The sequence below is a fragment of the Mustela nigripes genome, chromosome 14, assembly GCF_022355385.1.
Source record: "Mustela nigripes isolate SB6536 chromosome 14, MUSNIG.SB6536, whole genome shotgun sequence".
Taxonomy (NCBI): Eukaryota; Metazoa; Chordata; class Mammalia; order Carnivora; family Mustelidae; genus Mustela; species Mustela nigripes.
The window spans coordinates 82772711-82793945 of record NC_081570.1 but is presented as its reverse complement, the minus strand read 5'-3'; the positions used below and the strand labels follow the sequence as shown (position 1 = coordinate 82793945).

The window sequence follows — 21235 nt, the reverse complement described above, 5'->3', positions numbered from 1 at the left end:
AACCATCTTCAAAGATTAGAAACTGTGAAGGTTAATTTGTTCGCTTTCTGATCTTGATGTGGGATGTGTCTAAGGCTGTGAGAGAGTAGAACCGAGAAGGGAGGGAGACCCTGCTAGAAATAGCTGCACCACAGAATGCCTGGGGCTCTGAACCACACCGGTAACTGATCTCTTGAGAAGGACTTGAGAAAGGCTAGTGGTATCTCTTCTTACTAAGGTACAATGGAAGCTCACTAGTCTGCCATATCATAGCCTAATTCACAGCTTTGGTTTTGCTGATCTTGCAACCTGAGGTTCTCAACTTCCTTGTTCTTACACTTTTCTTTAATAAACCCTATTGTTGGTTCTTTCTAGTTTTGAATATTCTCAACAGTATTGTGTGCCATTCTTATATATCCAGATGTGGTTGTATTGCCATTTAATGGCTCGATAAGTTTGAACTAATTATTTGATTTCTGTAAATTTTTGTGTATTCATCTATAAAATGGAAGTTATGATAGCTATCTCATTAGGTGGTTACAAGGAGGAAGTGATATTTAATATGTTAAAGGGAATACCACAAGTGAGAGTCCCAGTACTGGAGTGTCTCCTTGCTCCAGCCTCCCTGGCTCAGCTGCTTTCTCGCCGTCCATCAATGCCTAACATATCAGGGAGACGTCAGCACCCTGGTTCAGCTCTTAAGGTTCACTGTGAAATGAGTATCAACGGTGATTGTCTCTGTCTCTAATTATAAACTCCTAGAAAAAAAGAATAATAGGATTATGTAATTTCAGTCAGACAATTGACATTTATTAAGGGCTTCTTTGGTGCAGATGATAATGATTTACTGAAAAATAAAGAATAAGCAAACAATTTGAGTGCACATTTATGTTTGCAGTATTAATTGTGAGTCTTGATGCAAATAATGATTGTGAAAGAAATTATAGTAAAATATCAAAGTCCTTACAGGCCTAAAAACATTTTAGGAAGACTTTCGTTAGAAATCACAACTCTGTCTCTGTTTAGTTTCGAAAATCAGTGATAAATTTTTCAAGGTTTATGAGAAGTTGTAAAGGCAGTTACTGTCAGGAAATCTCTTTAGTTCAATGACTCCTAACTCCCAAATTCAGAAACCAGCCTTAGGCCAGATGACCTGTCTAGCCTAGGAGTATAATCAAGTTTAACATTGAAAAACAAGCTTATGATTAGTTCCCGCAGATAGAATTAATATCACTTAAGAGTTTGACACAACATGAGGAAAGATAAACTTTGTCAGAAATATTCTGTGCGGATAAATCTTTACTGGATTGTTGCATCTTCCTTTCACACTTACACTCTTTAAAAAAATCGTTAGGGGCACCTGGGTGGCACAGTTCATTAAGTGTCTGCCTTAGGCTCAGGTCATGATCTCAGGATCCTGGAATCGAGCCCTGGGTTGTGCTCCCTGCTCAGTGGGGAGTCTGCTTCTCCCTCGCTGCCTCTCCCCCCGCCTGGTGTGTGCCTATGTGCATGTGTACTGCTCTTTCTCTCTCTCAAATAATGAATAAAATCTTTAAAAAAATCATCTCTGAAACAAGCTGTTTATTTATATGTGAAAAGTTTGTTCTAGGAAAGAAAATCTTACCATCATTGCTCCTGAAGAAAATGCTTTTAGGGGAAATTTTGAATGTTTTGTTGCAGACTACTCAACAAATTACTATTTCAGATAGAGGACCAAATGGTTCTCTGTCTTATCTAAGTGGAAAAAAAATCATTCAAGAACTTGGCTCTCTAGAAATACATATCTGTGCATCATGTATGTATTTTATGGCATCAAAGTTATAGTTCAGTATATTTCTAAAAGGCTTTTGAGACAGAGACATGAATTTTTACAGATTCTAATTACAAGTTAGAAGTCATCTCACTGTGGGAAATTAAAAATGGAGATAATTAGGGAAAATTCCAGTTGAAAGAAAAATGCATTATGGAAAAAGCAATAAAAGCACAAAAAAATAGGAAAGTAAAATCCCTTCTCAGTAGCTTCTATGATTCAATTGTAGATCAATAGTCTGTATTTAATGCATTACCAGGAGAGCATTAATTTGCAATTACCACAGGTGATCTGATCCTCTGTGTTCTGTCCATTGACACAAATGACCTTTTGTTGAAAGAGATTCTGCAGTCATTATTTTAAATAGAGCAACAGAAAAGCAAAAGGAAAGTATAGGTCACTTTCAGGTGTAAGTGTCTTACATTACACAAAATGGAAACCTTTGTAGTGTAGCCCCGAATAGTCACGTTACGGAGTATAATGAGCTTGAGCAGAGATATGTCTGTTTGCATACAGGAGGGATATAACATGCACTGTATGGTGGTGGGTAAATATGATTCAAGGCAAAGCTACAAATGCCCTGAATTAAGTATAAAATAAAGTAGACCTTTGATAAACCTCTACAAATAAGGGAAGATTGAGAGAAGTTGGTTCAATGAAATAGGTGTTTTGTAATGCTTTGTTTCGAAGCAAGCTGGGTCGCCTTGGAGGTGGAGAGTCTGATGCCCCAACAATGACACATTCTTGAAAGAAAGCAGACCTTGGCTCTCTAGAGACCGTATTCCAATCATAAACAATGTGGCAGGAACCCCCATGGCTCTGTCCAGAGTCTGCTACACAAGCAGGGAATTGCCAGCTAGGTACAGGAAGCCTGACAGGACTGCATCTTACTGATACATGCTTCAACACAAATGAAAATGCATCAAGTTGCTTGGAGGGGCAGTGCTGCTCTTTAGATCTGTGACCTCAGCTTTATGAGATATGTGACCTTTGTATACTTCAGGTTTCTTTTCTGAAAATTAGGGTTTCATAAGATAGTTGTGAGGATTAAATGTTATCATCTGTAAAGCATTTCAAACAGTACCTGTAACACAGTGCCCAGAGATGTTAGATATTAATTATCATCATCATCATCATCATCATCATCATCATCCGCTAGGATTTTTATTCACTGACATAGAATTTTCAAACAAAATTTACACCCCCCTATTCTAGCTTTGGACTGGCATGTGTCTTGGCTCAGGCTGACTGAAACCAGAACCCAAGGAAAGGGCTGAGTGGTAATGTCTTGTTGGAAGGTAAAATCAGTAAAGTCTGCCATAGCTAGAATAAGAGGAAATAGAAGAGACAGACAAAGATGGGATTTGAATACAAGGTCATGCATTACTGGGTAGTCCACTGCTTCACAAGCTGCAAGAGAGCCAGTTAGTTGGCCACATGGTACATCTCCGGCGAGACTAGATAGAAAATAGTGCCTCAGGATGATGCAGTACAGGAAAAGGGAAAGAAAATTTATCCACCATTACTTTCAGCCTTCCTTCTCCCATTGGTTTGAGTTCATCCTTCTGGATCTGATTATCCTGTAAAAGCCTGCTCCCACAACCTGCTGTGTGGCTCATTCTGGCGCTTCATACAGGATCCAGATCTTTTCTATGTGTCTGGTTATCTAGCCTTTAGACTCATAATGACAGATAACTTATTATCTTATAAGTTATCTAGTTAAAATTATAGGTAAATTCTGTCTCATACTGTGAAAAACCTACCTCCAGATATGTTTTATCCATTGTTCCTACTTCTTTTTAAAGCTAGAGAGAAGAATATATCCATGTTATTTTTATAAAAGCATAGAATTTCAGAAATGAATAAAACCTTGTTAGTGCAGAGACAGTTAAATATTATATTTATATTATCCTTATTATCTGTGTTTATGACTAGTCGTAGTAACCAGGTAAGTGAAAATACCAACAATTTTATAATAATTTTATAATAATATTATTCTTAGTATGCTACAACCTAAGTTGCTTCATTCCCAGAATGAGACAGAAGTCTAAGAAGATGAGTGATTTCAAAAATTGGCTTGTGATAGAGAATTAAATGGGTATCCCAGTACTTCCTGAAACCTGGAGAAATTAGGACAACAATGACCTCAACATATAGAAGGGTGCCCTGTGTGTATCTGAAAATTCAGGAGAAGTGCTCTGAGAAGCTTTCATAATGTTCTTTAAATACTGAATAGCATGTAGGCAAAACATCTTTTAAAGTTATTAATCAGAAGTATATCTGATAAGCAGATGGGACTTGTGCCTCTCTAGAGAAGTATCTAAAGTGGTCATTGTGGTGATTTGAGAAGGGGGTATGCTATCCTTTGGCTGCCTCTCCATTCATTCCTTGGTCAGAAGCAGCAGTGATCCATTAATCATCCAAATAAGTAAAAGGAAAAAGAGACTAAGAAACAAATAAACGGAGTGAAGAAAAAGGGAGAAAGAAGGTCCTTACTTGTCAAGTAATTGAGAACAGAATGAAACTTTATAAGGGAAAACGACTTGTTTATAGCAGCTTTCAGTTTTTTCATGGACAGATACATTTTATTAATAAATGAAATTACTATTTATTTATTTTTTAAAGATTTTATTTATTTATTTGACAGATAGAGATCACAAGTAGGCAGAGAGGCAGGCAGAGAGAGAGAGGAGGAAGCAGGATCCCTGCCGAGCAGAGAGCGCAACGTGGGGCTCGCTCCTGGAACCCTGAGATCATGACCTGAGCCGAAGGCAGAGGCTTTAACCCACTGAGCCACCCAGGTGCCCCTGAAATCACTATTTAAATCAGTCTAATTCCCATTTTAACTGAAGTTGCCTTGTAGGTCATTCTGGCCAGTTGGAATATTACCCATTCTAATTATTTGTGGGATCTGTAGTTTTTTATAATAGATTTTTATAGATTTTGTAGATTTTTATAGCATCTGGCATTCTAGTGCCTGGACGCCTAGTGTCTGGACACCAAGTGATGCCTAGCTTAGTCCAACACATATAAGGAACTGATAATTAAGAAAATATACTTTTTCTCAAAGCTAAAATGTAATCCAGATCCAGGTTACAAGTACATTATAACTTTGCAAATCATAATGCCAAAACTGTTATAATGGCTAATGCTTACATAGACTTTACTACAGGCCAGGTACTGTGTAAGCTAATAATTATATGTGTTTATTTATCCTCCATTAATCCTATAAGAAAGATATTAGTATTACCCCCTTCTGTAGCCAAGAATGTTAAATTATAAGATGATAAATGGCAAGGCTGTGATCTAAACTCAGACAGTTTGGCCTAGCATCTGATTTTAACCACTATACTGACATTTTGCCCACTAGAATGACTATTATCAACAGACAGTGATAAGTGCTGGTGAGGATGGGGAGAGACTGGAATCCTTTTGTATTGCTTGTGGAATTGCAAAGTGATATAACTACTTTGGAAAACAGTTTGGCAGTTCCTTAAGAAGTTAAGCATAAATTTACCATACAATCCAGAAACTTCATCCCTGGGTATCTACCCAGATAAGTAAAAACATGTCCACAAAAAGTCTTGAACACAGTCATGCAACATTGTTCCTACTACCCCAAACTGAAGACAATACAGATCCCCATCAGCTGATGAGTGGATAAACAAAATATGGCACATGTAGTTCATACATACAATGTGACAGTATTCGGCAATAAAATGGACTGTTACCATAATAAAATAGATTGCCTTAGCATGTGTAAAAAACATGATGCTAAGTGAAAACAAGCAGATACAAAATACTAATATTTGTATTGTATAATTCCATTTATATGAAGTGATGAGAAGTGGCAAATCTAGAAAGACAGAAGACAGACCAATAGTTGCCTGCAACTTGGGAGACTGAAAGAGTGGCCGTAAAAGGCACAGGCAACTTTGAGGTGATAGTGATATTTTATTTTTTTTTTAATATTTTATTTATGTGAGAGGGCAGAGATAGTGAGAGAGAGCATAAGCAGGAAGAAGGAAAAGAAGCAGACTCCCTGCTGAGCAGGGAGCCTGATGTGGGGCTCAATCCCAGGACCCTGGGATCTTGACCTGAGCTGAAGGTAGATGCTTAACCAACTGAGCCACCCCAATGGAAATATTTTAAACAGGGTTGTGGTGATCATTTCACAACTCTATATATTTACTAAAAATCATTGACTTGCATACTTATAATAGATAAATTTTATGGTATTAAATTATGTCTTAATAATGCTGCTTTTAAAAAAACCCACATAATTAGAGATAGCTTATGTACTGCATGTAACAAAATTATTTAATATGAAAGTTTGAAATTTGGGTTGAGGGATTCATAGTGAAAAACCTGAAGGGTAATGGTGCTTAACAGTTGTTTCTTTTTTTTTTTTTTTTTAATCTGTCTCTTCAATCTTACTTGAAAATGACATAATACCTTTTATAAGGATCCATTAATATTTATAGTATTATTAGTATCTCAAATGTATCAAATTAAATAAATGTTTATGAACCCTGCCTAATTTAAAAGTAAGCACATTCAAATAAGTCTGCCTGATTAAGGCATCCTTGGTAGAGGCCTTCCTGGATTTCAAATGTGTTTTATGCATTTAAGTATTAAAATTAGACTATTTTCTTACAAATAAACATTGATCATACTTGGTATACATGCTTATATCTGATATAAGTATTTTAATTTTTAAAATTACATATCATTTAGGAAGAATTAAATAGACCAGAGGGAGATTGGCTTTGATGGTATCAACAACTAACATCTGTTGAGAACTTCATTCATGAGGTTCAATATTATCAAGCCGTATTATGTAATGGTCATAATGTCCATTTACTATTGCATTAATGGTTATTGAGTGTCTAATAGATACAGGCACAATAGTGAGAAACAAACATGTAAGAAAAATGTCAAATAGTGATAAGTGCTATGCAGAGAATGTAAATTAGCAAATGTGTTAGTGACTGGCTGGCTGGAGAAGTTCTTTGGAGAGGTGATATTTAAGCAGGGAACTGTATAAGATTCACCCAGCCAAGTGAAAATAGGGAAAAGAGCATTACAGGCAGACAGGGAAAAACCCTGACCAAAAAAACGAAGGCATGAATGATAAAATAAAAGCCATGTCTTTGAGGGAGGGGGGACATGCTCAGAAAAGGCCATTGTGGCTACAGCAGAGTGGGGGTGAGTAAGAGAGGTAAGCAGGGACCAGATCATGCAGTGCTTTATACCAGGTGTTCCTACTTTCTTTCAAAGCAAGGTAAGACATTATTGGTTTTAAGCAGTGGTGAGATATCATCTAATTTATATTTTAAAATAATCATTCTAGCTGTCGTATGCTTAACGAATCCAGGGATGGCTGATAGTAAAAATGGAAACTGTGGCAATAGTCCAGGATTTGAATAACAAAAAGCAGTGGATGTGGAGAGAATGGATAGATTCTCAATGGAGATTCGAAGTAGTACAACGAGGCAACTGAGAGATTATAGTTTTCTGAGCCAGAAAAATTAAGGAATGAGGAATGATTTTTAGCTTGTGGACTATTGGAGAAGTAGCTCGCAGGAAGTGGGGAAATTAGGAATGCTCTTCTGGCCACAGTCAGGATGCCCAGGAGACACCACTGGGGATGTCAGGTGGGCACTTGCCCTCCTTTTTTCCTATCCTATTATCCAGAGATGTACCAAGGCTTCAGAGGCACCTATCACCTAATGCTGTTAAATGAACCCATGTCTTCCCCCATTCTTTCCCGCTTCTTATGAATGCCTCACAGTGACTAGAAAAACCCAGCACAAAGTAGATACATGGATACGTGCTCGTGAGTAGATGCTGAGAGATGACTGGGTGGATGTCTAGATCCATGAACATTTAGAAAGAGACAGTAGGCATCTGGGTATTGAATATTTCAGAGGCCAATTTCATTTATCTCGTATCATTCTCAGATACATATTCCTGAAGCTGAGCTTAAGAGGATCATGAGTGTTAAAGGAAAAGATTACAAGAAGTACAATTCCCATCAAGTGCAGATGTTCAAATAAAGTAAATAAAAAGTCTAGAAAATATTTCCCTTCAAAGGAATAAAAACCTAAATTTATTAATCTTTAAAAACACTTTTGTCCTTTTCCCTAACCCATTTTCTTCAAATATCCAGGAAATACTGCTTTTCTGCTGTGGTCAGATTTCTCACACGTTCAATGTTTTTATGACTGATGAATCTCTGAAAACTCAAACCAGATTCTCCTCGTTGAAATATACATATTTCTAGTTAAACACCTCCTTACTCTGTTCACTGATCACACCCCACAAAATCTGAAGAGAGAAAGACAATGATTGCTGTTGGCTTCTTTTATATAAGTGGACAGATCTGAACCAAGAGGACCTAAGGACTTCTGGAATTAAAAATTTGGGCATGCAAATATAAACCTTCATTATCCTCAAATCAATTATGCTGTGTTTGTAAGACAAAAGAAACTAATATACCCAAGGATCTAAATATCAAACTTCTGTTTCAGAGAGCTGGCTTAATCCCACAGTGATAGACACGTCAGATATTATAATATTTAGCATATTTCCTCATGTGGAAAATGATAGGATTTCAGTTGTCATGCTTTAAGGGCATGAGCCATAATCTCATTATCATCTCCCTAAATCAATCACTACATCCTGGATATTAACTCTGTCCTAATGACACCAGATGCAGTAATGTATATGAGGTGAGAGACAAGTTCTATGACTCATCATTGGGCCCAAAAACAGTGATGCAAACTAAAACTCAGCTTAATCACTGGGAAATTCAATACGGCCAAATACAGCGTGCACTGCACATGCCTAGTCTTACAGAACTAAATTAAGAATAATGTTACATATTCATAGTGCCTGATGTCTCTAAAACACACAAAATAAATATGAGTAATATAGAGAATTTTTAAAAAATCAGTTCTGTGGCATTTTAAGGGATTATATAATTAGCTAATGTTCCTTTTAACAACCTCAGAATATAAGCAACAGTTTAATTTACAATGTGACATGTTATAGACAAGACTGAAGGGTAAAACAGATAAAGTTCACTTACCTGCATTTACCTTATTTATCTGTTCTTTCATTCATATTCATATTCTAACTCATACTCAATAATTCATTTAGAGCCTATAGTATATTGATTTGTGGGGAGGGGGACAGTAATCAGAATTTAGTTTATGCTCTTGAAATATGACAAGTGACATTCTGTCATTTTTTGTTTGTAACAGTCTATCTTGTATGTTCATCTGTGTGTCATAGGCCAGTTGTTTACAACATACAAGTGATCATTTTAGTCCAGGGGCTCAGCTAGTAACTTACCTGAGAAACTAGTTAATATGGGGAGAGAACTCAAAAGGCACTAGTTTCACATGAAGACGTATAATTAAGAACTTGAACAGTTATTTCTTTCCCCTCTGAATGAGACCCATTGTGTCACACATCCCCTGAGAGAGACTTCCTGGTAAATAGCACTTCATAATTCTTATCTCATTTGGTCCTCACAACAGCTTTTCAAGGAAGGTTTATTCTGACAAATCTAAAACGAACAGTATAACCCCAGGCTTTTGCAGTCAGAAGTTTTGTTTGATAATAGAATTTGAAAAGAACCAGAGGACTGGGTTATAAATTAGTATCTGCAGAATGAAAGAATAAATGAATGAGTGGGTAATTTTTGACTAATAGAGAAAGACTTTTTGAAGAAATGATGTCTTAAAATTGCTCTCTTATGATAAAATCCAGAACAATCTATTAAATACTTCTGGCTATATATCTCCAGCAAATAGAGAAGGCCTTTCCCGGGAAGATGAGGCAATTTTACAGGACATATATTAGAGTAGAGCAAATTATTTTAAATGCCAGTGTTTGCACAAATCTGTTCTGTAGTAAATTTGATTATTTACCTTGATTTTCTTAGTGTAAGTTGATGAATTTCTGAACTTCAAATTTAAAATATGAACTTGAAATAATTAAAGATAGAGAAAGAATTCTTTAAAATGAAAATGTCATTTCAGATCCAAGGAGACACTAGATTTACCTGGGCATATGATGCAGAAATTAAAACATTAAATAAGAGAATCCAGACACACAACAAGAATAGAGACCTTTCCCTTAAACTTTTCCTGGCTCTGTTTTATCTTCCTTCAGTGTAGCTAGAATCTAGATTGTTGTATATGAAAACTTCAATATATGTACAGACATGTGAAAAGGAGTTGTTTAGAACATCATATACACTGGACATGAGTTCAATCTTTGTTAAACAAATGTCTTCATAGAGTTCTGAATTACATAGTTCTTCAGTTCTTTTTAAAGGGGACTTCCAGGGGCGCCTGGGTGGCTCAGTGGATTAAAGCCTCTGCCTTCAGCTCAGGTCATGATCTCAGGGTCCTGGGATCGAGTCCCGCATCGGGCTCTCTGCTCAGTGGGGAGCCTGCCTCCCTCTCTCTCTGCCTGCTTCTCTGCCTACTTGTGATTTCTGTCTGTCAAATAAATAAATTAAAAAAAAAAAACCTTTAAAGGGGACTCCCAGGAGAGAATCAAATGGTGGCTGCTGTCAAGATTCAGGTATCCAGGGGTACCTGGGTGGCTCAGTCATTAAGTGTTTGCCTGCAGCGCAGTCATGGTCCCAGGGTCCTGGGTTTGAGCACTGCATCAGTCTCCCTGCTCAGCCGGAAGACTGCTTCTCCCTTGCCCACCCACCCCCACCCCCGCTTGCATACCCTCTCTTGCTGTGTCTCTCTCTGTCAAACAAATAAATAAAATCTTAAAAAAAAAAAAAAAGATTCAGGTATCCAAACTGGAAATATGAGATAAGCAATAAGCCATATATAAACTCTGTCAAGTTTGGCTGTAACAAATAGTACTCTGAGTATCAAGAAGAATGCTGAAGTAGATCTACTTCTCTCTATCCTGGAAAGGACACTGGTAAATCCCCAAAATAGTTAAGTAATAATGCAAAGGTATTCATGTTTAATGGTGCAATAGGGGCATAGACTTTAAAAGCAGTAGAAGTTGAGATAAAAATATTTTATTGTGGGTTGGTGTGAATTCTGAATTATGATAAATTTGTATAAGTAGAGGGAGATGAAAATATATCATTGACAGGAAATTAAAGAGTTTTGCTTGTCCTTGGATGGTATTAATATATCATTAATTCATTCATTCATTTATTAATTTGAACAAATCATTTACCAGGCACAGATCTTTATGTGCTAAACACAGTGAGAGTGCCATGATGAACAAAACAGATATAGTCTGTACCCTTTTACTGTGTCTTTGAAAGCTGGAGAATGAGATCTATATTGTAATCCTTACATGTATTTTAGGTATGTTCTAGGTACTTATATATCTTTTTATTTAATATATTCCCCTCAAGAATTCTACTTTGGATAGATAGAAAGATAGATACATAGATAGATAAAAAGATAAATAAGATAGGAAGACATATGTGTGTGTATATAAATTATATATATGTATGTATGTATGTATGTATATTTATTTCTGTTTTCACAGGAGAGCCAGGTGCCTTTGTAGTGGTTTAAAAAAAAAAAAATCAAGATTAGCTGCTATGAGAATGGATCCTAGGGACAGATTGATCCAGGACTTGAACCCTTGTTCTGCTGTTTATTAGCCATTTGGTGTTAGGGCCCTTAATCTCTGACCCTCTGTTTACCCATCTGCTAAACTGAAGAAAATAATACTACTACTCTGTGGTGTTATTGTGAGGTTTAAGTGTGATGCTACATTGAACATATTTAGCACAGTGCCTGGAAAGTAATAACACCAAGTGAATTTCAGTCAGAGGAATTTGAGTAAAGCATAAAGAAATGACAGTTACGAAAGAACAGACTGAGAAGAATGTAAAGTACATAAAAATCTTCTACCCTTAGGGTGTTTCTGTTTAGCTTACAGGATTCAGTTTGGGCAGTCCTTTACCCTTCTTATCCTTCTTGAGTTTTTCATATGCCAAAAGATACTTGGAGGTCAAGAGGGGAGAGCCCTAGGATCCTCTGGATCAGGTTAGGTCTCTGAGATCCCAAATCCACAGGTAAACAATAAAAGCCCTGTGACTCCAACCCAATGAGCTGAGGCCTGCGTAAACTACCTGAAGGAGTGAATGTTAAACCAAACAAGAAGTGACCGAGCATTCTAGAATGTGTTCCATGAGGGTAAGTCAAAATCTCCCTCCAATCTAGAGAGGGGAAAAACCCCTTTAATAAGTAAGGGACTCAGGGATGCAGGTTTGTTCAGGACAGTTTTAGTGTGTGCTCACTGTCCTGGTATTTTCATTAACAGTTTCCCTCTTACTCTCAAGTGTCTGGATGGTAAATTATGCAGTCACCTCTAAGCATCATTCTAAAACCCTCAGCCTAGATTGCTAGTCTTTGTCATCTTTCTTCAGGTTAATCGTCACACTCACAAATCATAACATATGTGCCCTTCTAGTGAGAAATGCGCAGATAAAAGTGTTCATATGGTCATTACACTCATTCATATCTAACCATATTGCACCAACCCAGCTCTGGAGGCTGAAAGGCAGGCATTTTTTAATTATTTCAATAACATTTTATTTATTCACTGCAGGTTAATTATTTATATCGGAAATGTGTCATTACATGTACAGATAATTTTTTAACTAGAATAGACTGCATTTGGTCAGTTTCAAAATGTGATAGCAATTTATGCTAACATTGTACAATTCTTCAACTAGTGCCAGTGACAGCATCAGTAGTATGTAAGATAGCAGTGTCCCCAATATTTTTCATAAAGCAACTCATAAAAAGATAATACAATAACAGGCATTTTATTTTTAGGTTCTTGGTCTTTGCTTATTAAAAGCAAAACTAAAACAAACAAAAAACAAAAAGTAAAAAATCAGACAGAACTTAGCATACAATTTATTTCCCTGTTTTTTCCATGTAATCACAAACTTTATAAGCCTCATATTTTCCACTTGTGTAGTAAAGAAATTATGAGCACGTTTTTAATTTTTTTTTTAAATCTCCTTTTAAAAAATTCAAACCTTTGGCTTTGCTTCTCCAGCTCTCCAAAGCACTGTGCTTTCAGTATATGAATTGGAAGTAAGTTTTGTTTTTGTTGTTTTCTGTAGCCCTTAACTCATAAATAGATGATTCACTCTCAGTCATCTGAACTTTGTCTAACTTTTGTGTATTTTTTTTCTGTATTGGCAACTCAATCAAGATCATGGACTCACTGATAATAGCCACACACTATGCTCACAAATTTGTGTTTTTATCAATGATAGATTAACCATAAAATCAACTTCTGAACTGTGAGTGCTTTAAGAGGCAGACAGTGTGATTTGAGGTCCTCTTTCCATGTTAACATTCTCATTTCTGACGGATAATCCCCATTTCTTGGAATGTTGAGTGTCTGCTTATGTTGTTGAGTAACCAAGTGGCTTTATCTGTCTTCAGAGTCCAGAAAATAATTCCCATGGGTGAATTTGCTCAGTAGACTTTTCCTCTCTAGGCATTACGACTTATTCTCCTATCACCCCAACCCCACGTGGTTATTTTAGTAAATGATATTGTAAGTCAGATTTTGCCAGCTGTGTTGACACTGCTGAAAAAGAGAGATTGCCTAAAATTATGGATTTTAGTCCTCTGACAGCCATTGTTTGGATATTCAGTTTCCTCTTCTTGCCCCACTTTTATCATGGGAGGTGCTGAGCTTGCACGATGCCACACGCGAACCCTGACACCACCACCTGTGTTACTACAGAATAATTGAAAATTACGGTGCTAACTGATGCGGCCCCACAGCAGTAGCCTCAGATAAAGAGACTCCATCGTAGAAGAAAAATGCCCCTTCTCCCGAGGCAGAGTGGCCGAGCTTCCCCAGACTGTAACCGCAGCCCCTCCCCAAAGACTGGGCTGCATAGGGGAGCGCGGTCCCAGTCGGAGTGCGGAGGGCTCCAGATCTCGCCCGAGTCTTTTTATACTTCCATTTGTGTCTGTGGGGAAGCAGGGCCGTCAACAGCGACATCTTTGAAGACGCAGGACAGCAGTCCCCACTCTTTGGCCCTCTGGGTTGTGCCTGACTCACCCATTTTATCTCTGTCCCTTCATAAAAGGCAGAGAGAGGGGCTGTGTCTCTGTGTGGTTCTTTTTCATTATGATTTCTTGGTTCAGGTCATCCCTGAGATCTGAATCCGGTTGAAGCTGACTTTGCAAAGGGCAGCCACAAGGAAGGGGACAGAGGCGATCTCGCCTGCAGGGCACAGCATATCCCTTTGACTCCTCAGCCTAGGCTGTCCCCAGTCAAGTTGTATCATGAACAAAGACAGCAGAGAAGATCAGCCCCACCATGTTCTGAATAACAGTCAGGTGGGTGGCCCGTCATCTATGCCACATTGGAGAAAATACTTAGAGAACTGACACTTAGACTCCATATTCCAGTTGGCAGAATTGGTTTGGATCCCAGTACCAAATCTGTTGGAAACATTTTATTCTCTCTAGCCCATCTTCAGCTGAATTTGGGTTAAGAAATTAATCAGATACAGAATGACCACAGATGGGACATTTAAAAATAACCTTTCAAACACCATAAAATTCCTTCTTGACTGGGGGACCAAGGGGTTATACATATACATAGAATTTGTCAGAGAATATATAATTTAAAAGACCAGATAAGAGGATAAGTAATGTGATTGACAATGAAATATAGGATATACAAAACAAACTAAGTGACTTCTCTACCTTTAGCATTTATCAGTGAGTAGCAATTAAAGGACAACATTAAAATGTAATTAATAAGCAGAAGTGCTTATTCGTTTTTTTTTTTTTTTAACCTGAACCCTTAAAAAAAACAACATCTGTGGGACTATTCTGTTGTTCTTTTTTTTACCCCAGCCCAATTTGGTACAGTCAGAACATAGAAAACTGAAAGCCAGGTTTCTTGATAGCATGGTATTTGGACAGCTATTTTACTTAGTGATCCTGTACAGGTTAGTAGCAAAGCTGAAATAAGCTCTCTCCTTTTGGGGGAAACAAGATGGTATTTTGCTGGATGCTAGAATTTTATCACTTTGGGGGAAAAAAAAAAAAAAGAGCTGCTTGAGAGACCTAAGAGTATAAAAGCATTTGAGATCTCAGAAGGAGTTTAAATCAATGCGCTGCCACAGTTACAGAGCAGATGAAAGAACCTGCTGTCTCAATTGCCAGGAAACTACTTAGAAACTCTCACTTTGATTTCTTCACGGAGTCTGTTACATTACTGCTAAATACAATATATAGGGACATCGCGACTTTGATGTTGTACACCTTCAACAAATGGAAACTAATATGATAGAACAACTAAGATTGGTGGTTTTATGTGGATATACAAATATATACCCGTCTGGTTCCTTATGCACTATGTATCTCCAGGGGCTGTCTTTTCACCTATAGCTTTATAAAATTATAATTTTGGTGTTTTATTCATGAATTCTAGTAAGTGCCATGTTTATGTAGCACCAAAAACTCATAGGGAGATATTGTTATTCTGATATTATCTTAACAATATGTATTGTACAGCAGTTTCAAAATTATAATATGGTTTCATATGTCTGCTTAGAAGTACTGGACAGAAATCAACTCAGTGAGGGATGACTGATTCGGTGCCTTTAGAACATCTGATGTTTTTGCTCAGTGGGTGTGGACAGATGAAATTAGAAACTGCGTTTCCATCCAACAACAGCAGAGGTCTGTTTTCCAGTTTTCGTCATAAACCTTCAAGTGATCGCCCCATTATTAAAATCCTGGCATTTAAAAAATCTGTGGATTTCTGCCATAATTCATTAATAATAAACTTGAAATCATTTTTAGTAATGTGCTTCTTCTTATGGAAATTATAAATATGTGCTTCTTTAATTCTGTGAGACATCAAATTTAAGATTGTGAAACTTACAGAAGGGAGAAGCTCTTAAGGATCTTCTGACTTCTAAAGATCTTCATTACACTGTTGGCTCTACCACCTACTAATCTTTTGAGTTGGGGCAAAGCATTCAATATTTGGTTTTGATTTCCTCACTTACTAAACACTTACTGGCACCTTCTCTGACCAAGGAAGATGATACTGGGGAGGCAGTGCTATACTGAAGAGAGCGTCAGGCCAGATGGGGAGACCAGCATCGCCTCTAACTAGCTGTGTGACCACAGATCGATCATTTAGCCTTTCTGGACTCCTACTCTGTGAAATAAGTAGGTTGGTCTGAAAACATTCTAGATTCCCTTGTGCCTTATTTGTTGGCATGCTTTGAAAACTATAAATCACTATGTAAGTATTTCTGAATTTTTGATAGCATTCTTTGAAAACTATAAAGCACCAGATAAAATATTGCAGGTGTTTTGCATTGTTGAAACAGTTTAACGCTTTATCAAAATAAATTAGTAAGGGGAGTGCATTGGATTTTTTTTTTCTTTTTCTGGGAACTCTTTAGGAATTGGATGGATAATCCTTCTTATTCAATCTTTTATCTACAGACTGTGTTCACAGAAATACTCGTGAACTTTTTTAAAAATTTTTTTATTTTGTTATGTTAGTCACCATACAGTCACTCATTAGTTTTTGATATAGTGTTCCAAGATTCATTGTTTATGTACCGTACATAATGCTCCATGCAATACACGCCATCCTTAATACCCATCGCCAGGCTAACCCGTCACCCTGTCCCTCTCCCCTCTAAAACCCTCACTTTGTTTCTCAGAATCCAGTCTTTAATGGTTTGTCTCTCCGTCTGATTTCCCGCCCTTCATTTTTCCCTTCCTTCTCCTAATGTCTTCTGTGCTATTCCTTATGTTCCAGAAGTAAGTGAAACCATATGATAATTGACTTTCTCTGCTTGACTTATTTCACTCAGCATAATCTCCTCCAGTCCCATCCATGTTGATGGCAAAAGTTGGTATTCATCATGTCTGATGGCTGAGTAATATTCCATCATATATATGGACCATATCTTCTTTATCCATTCATCTGTTGAAGGGCATCTCGGCTCTTTCCACAGTTTGGCTATTGTGAACATTACTGTTATGAACATTGGGGTGCATATGGCCCTTCTTGAACTTCTTCCAGCTACACGAGACTCTGTTACTAGTATAGTTTGTAATGTGATAAACACTGCAGAAAAATTTCCTTTTTTACTTAAATCCAGGTACCCTCCAATGCTCCTTTTACTAATAAACTTATAGCAACTTAAAGGCTACTTTGGATTAAATCAGAAACATATTTTACTTGCATATAGCCTGGTGGCACATATTTCTAACACCTGGAGTGTAGTTTTTCCACCTATGTGATAAGAAATGAAAAGCGGTAGTTAATGATCATGAATTCTTCTGTATTGCGTCTGGTAGTTTAACATTCCTATTTAAGAACCTTGTTACATTTTGAAATATCAGATGAGAGATTGCTGCTCTATTACACAAAGACATGGGCCAGTCTACAGTGTTCTGATTCTGTAGAACTCTTCCTTGCCAAATTATTTACCTGGGATTAATATTGGTAATCCAATTTGGATTCAATTTGCTATCTTCCTAGTAAATTGTCTTTTACATTTCAAGGAAGTTGTTTTTTTTCTTTCTAGGCAAAGTTGGCCTTTTCTTTCCATTTTGGGCTCAAAGACACCTTCAGCTTTAAATTACCCAGTAATAACTATGTGGTTTAGTACAATTCCTGTCCTTTCTGAGCTTTGTAATTTCCACAGCACTGCCACCTACATAGTACAGTTTGATCCCCACAACAAGAAATTAGGTATTTATTATCATACACTTTTTTTTCAGATTTGGAGGTGGGAGAGGGAGACTCAAGCCTGATTAACCCCAGTCACAACGGTTGAATGACAGAGCCGAGTCTCAGACGTGGTTTCTGGCAACCAGACCAGAACTTTTTTTGAGATCTCTGCTTACCACAAATAAACACAATGTCCACAACCTTCTTTTACTGCATTAGACCAAAAAAGTATTAGGCTTAAAAAATTATATCGTGCCTAATTCATGCTCTAATGATTTATTCATGTTACAAAATTTATTTTTGTGCCAATCTAGCTTACTAAGTACTAGCTACTATTTTAAGGTTCAAGCATGTTTCCTTTTAGTTTCCTATGCACTATTCCCATTTTTAAGTAAAGAAAGTTGCTCATACTTATGCAACTATGATGTAGTTTAAACCTGATTCTGCTTGACTTCTGTGTGCATGCTCTTTGCCTCTGGGCTATAGGACTTGATATGGCATTAAAAAACCACTAGATTGGACTTGAAGAAATAGTTTTTCAAATTCAAGCTCTTACCATTTTTTAAAAAAAGATTTTATTTATTTATTTGACAGAGAGAGAGATCACAAGTAGGCAGAGAGGCAGGCAGAGAGAGAGGGAGAAGCAGGCTCCCTGCCAAGCAGAGAGCCTGATGCAGGACTCCATCCCAGGACCCTGAGATCATGACCTGAGCCAAAGGCAGAGGCTTAACCCACTGAGCCACCCAGGCGCCCAAGCTCTTACATTTTGAAAGGAAAAGCATTATCCTCTCTCCTACTTAACTTGCAGGTTTGTTCTGAGTACTGAAAGAAATGATGTAGGTAAAGGAGATTTTTTTAAGATGTAAATCCACCATAAATAGGTAATTTACTGTTAATGTGCTTAATCTCACTTAATGAGAAATAATGAGAAAGGAATAACACCCCACAACCCTCTGTCACCTTGCAGGTGTTTGCACACTCACTTTGCATAGGCAGGCTTTTACTAAATGTGCCTGCCTAAACTAAGAATTCAGGGCACTGTGTCAGACCTCTGGAGGAGGCTCTTCAGTGGCAATAGGAACTTCATGACACTCCTCAACTCCTGCTGCACAGGGGGCCACCACCTACTCAGGCCCTACACGGGGCTCATCCTGCTGAGAATCCAGGGGCCCCTATTTAAAACAGCTCACTATAGGGATATTCACGCTTATGGAAATAATTAATGGTGGCAATGATCCTTATAACGGCACCTGATATCCTGCTGGGAAGAAAGATAAACCAGCCTTCACCATAAAGAACTTACAAATTATACTGAGCAAACATGTTAACACCTATTAAGAGTCCTAATCAGAGCTGTTAAACAAACAAAGAGATGTCATATAAAATATACCCATTTAGGAATAGCAGCTACATGTTTGGAGTTTTAAAAGGCGCCATTTACCTTGAAGATAGAGATAAAGGCCTCAGTGGAGTGTAAAGGTTAGGCAAGAACAAGATACCTTTCTGAGCAAATCCATTCTCTGAGCATCAGATCCCATGGCCGGAGCTCTGTTCCCAAAGCTGTGTTTGCATCCTAAGATTTATTTTGGGTCTTATTACTATTTCATCAGAAAATTACTCGTCTCTCAAATGGGACTTATTATTATTAAGAAGTAGTGCTTCTTTAAAGGCCATGAATATGTTGCTACAGTGTAATGGTAAAAATCAAGAAATTGTTAGTTGTAAGAAATTCACTTTGCAGACAACATTTCAGGTTAAGATAAGATTCATCCCTACTGGTGCTTCAGATCTTGCTATTCCGAGGGTGGCCCAGCAGCACGAGTACCACTTGGGAGCTTGTCACAAATACAGGATCTTGGGTCTCATTCCAAACCTGTGGCAACAGAATCTGCATTTCAATAAGATCCTCAGATAATTTATATGTGTATTGAAAGTTTAAAAGAAGATATCAGCATGCAGAGCTCCTACGATCAGGCGTTCTGTCAGGAAAATTAACAAGTTTAATCTTATCAGAAAGTAGAAATTAAATTACTCATTTTAGGAAGGTATACAAATAGTCTGGCATTTGCCTTATGATGAAACGTACCTGAAGTGATCCCTTTAAACACCTATGTCTGATGGCGGCTTCCAGTGTTTCCAGCATAGCACACCATCCCAGCCATGTTCAGTTGCCATGTTGTAGTCTCTTCTCCCTCTTGAGGTTTTATTTCCCTTCACCTACTCAGAATAGCTCCCTAATATGTGACACAGTAACACTTTAGGATGGAAACGTGGGAGAGGGTAGGAAAAAGGTAGTCTTCCCAGTCTTGAGGCCCACCATGTTCTTCCATAGTTAAAAATACACCAAGTCTATGTTAACTTACTTCAGTTAAAAAATAATGAAATGAAATGAAATATAAAATGAAATACATCGAATCTGCTCTTGACCACTCCAGCACCATGGAGCTTAGTCTACCATATACAAATTGTGCCATGTTTGTGGATTAAGAGAATTAGAGGCTTTTGTGTCTTCTCATTGGACAACTCAGGATAAATGAGATTTAACATTACCATTCGTATGTTACAAATTAGATACCTTTTAGCAAGCAAGTTTTTACAACAATCATGAACATCCCATAAAGAACATGATATGGTGTGTTTTCAAAATTTGATGTCTTATGGTCATATGGGGAACTATTTTAAGACTAGAGTAAATTATACCATAAGCATGTACTACAAAAAATTGGAATCTCCTTGTGAACGAAGAAGGTAAAGTAAGGCATCAGTTGACTTACAGTTTAAAAAAATCCTGTGGAGGAAATTATAATAATGTTTTTCATCATTGTTCTAAAAAAAACAACTCTCAGTAAGTTTTAAGAGGCCTAATTAATACTCAAATTGTTCTTCCTAAGAAACAATTTTTTTAATGTAATATAATGTGCTTCCTAGAAAATATTCTTCTCAGTATTTATTCAGTTCTCTTCTCTACATTGTAGTAACATACAGCACTTCAGAATACGAAATGAAGGATTTTTTGTGCCTGCTTTTGGAGGTGTCTTTGGTAATAATTAACCTAGAAGTGTTTTTCTAAATCCATTAAATTCAAGCTCTAACTCAAAGCCCAACACAGACTTTCAAGTTTATTTTTATTGGAAGTATCCTAATTTTTCAGATTCAGCCTTCCTTTACTCTGGAATTTTTTTAATTCTTTATTTTCTAACATATGGTCACTCAAATCAAAATACCTCTTCTAAATTATCCAGGCACTCCACATAGATTTATTAAGAGCAGAATAAGTGACAAACACTGTACTCGACACTGGGGATAATATGGTGACCAAGATAAGTAACAGGTTCTTCCCTCCTGAAGCTTCAGCCTGTTGGGGAGTGAGCTGTACATCAAATGCGATAGGATATAAGGAAAAAAATGTAGTAGTAATTGAAGGCCTTAACCTATTCTGGGCTCTCTGAGGCCTCCTCAAAGAAGTTATATTTACCATGATAAGGGAAAGGGCCAGTAGTCAACCATGGGTAGAAGGGAAAAATTTTCTAGACAGCAAGATTTTATGAAAAAGTCTTAAGGCAAAGAACGAACATGGCAGATGTGAAGAAGAGAGCAAAGACCTGGTGACTGGAGCATAGTGAACAAAAAGGAGAACACCAGTAGACAAAGATGAAAAGGGAGACGGGTCAGTGGTGTTCG

At 37.3% G+C, this 21235-nt stretch overlaps 1 protein-coding gene across 4 annotated transcripts in view; it reads left to right on the top strand.

Annotated features, from left to right (window-relative positions):
- The window catches only part of DPYD (dihydropyrimidine dehydrogenase), an 833094-nt gene that overhangs the window by 689307 nt on the left and 122552 nt on the right, over positions 1 to 21235 (top strand). The window lies entirely within an intron of this gene.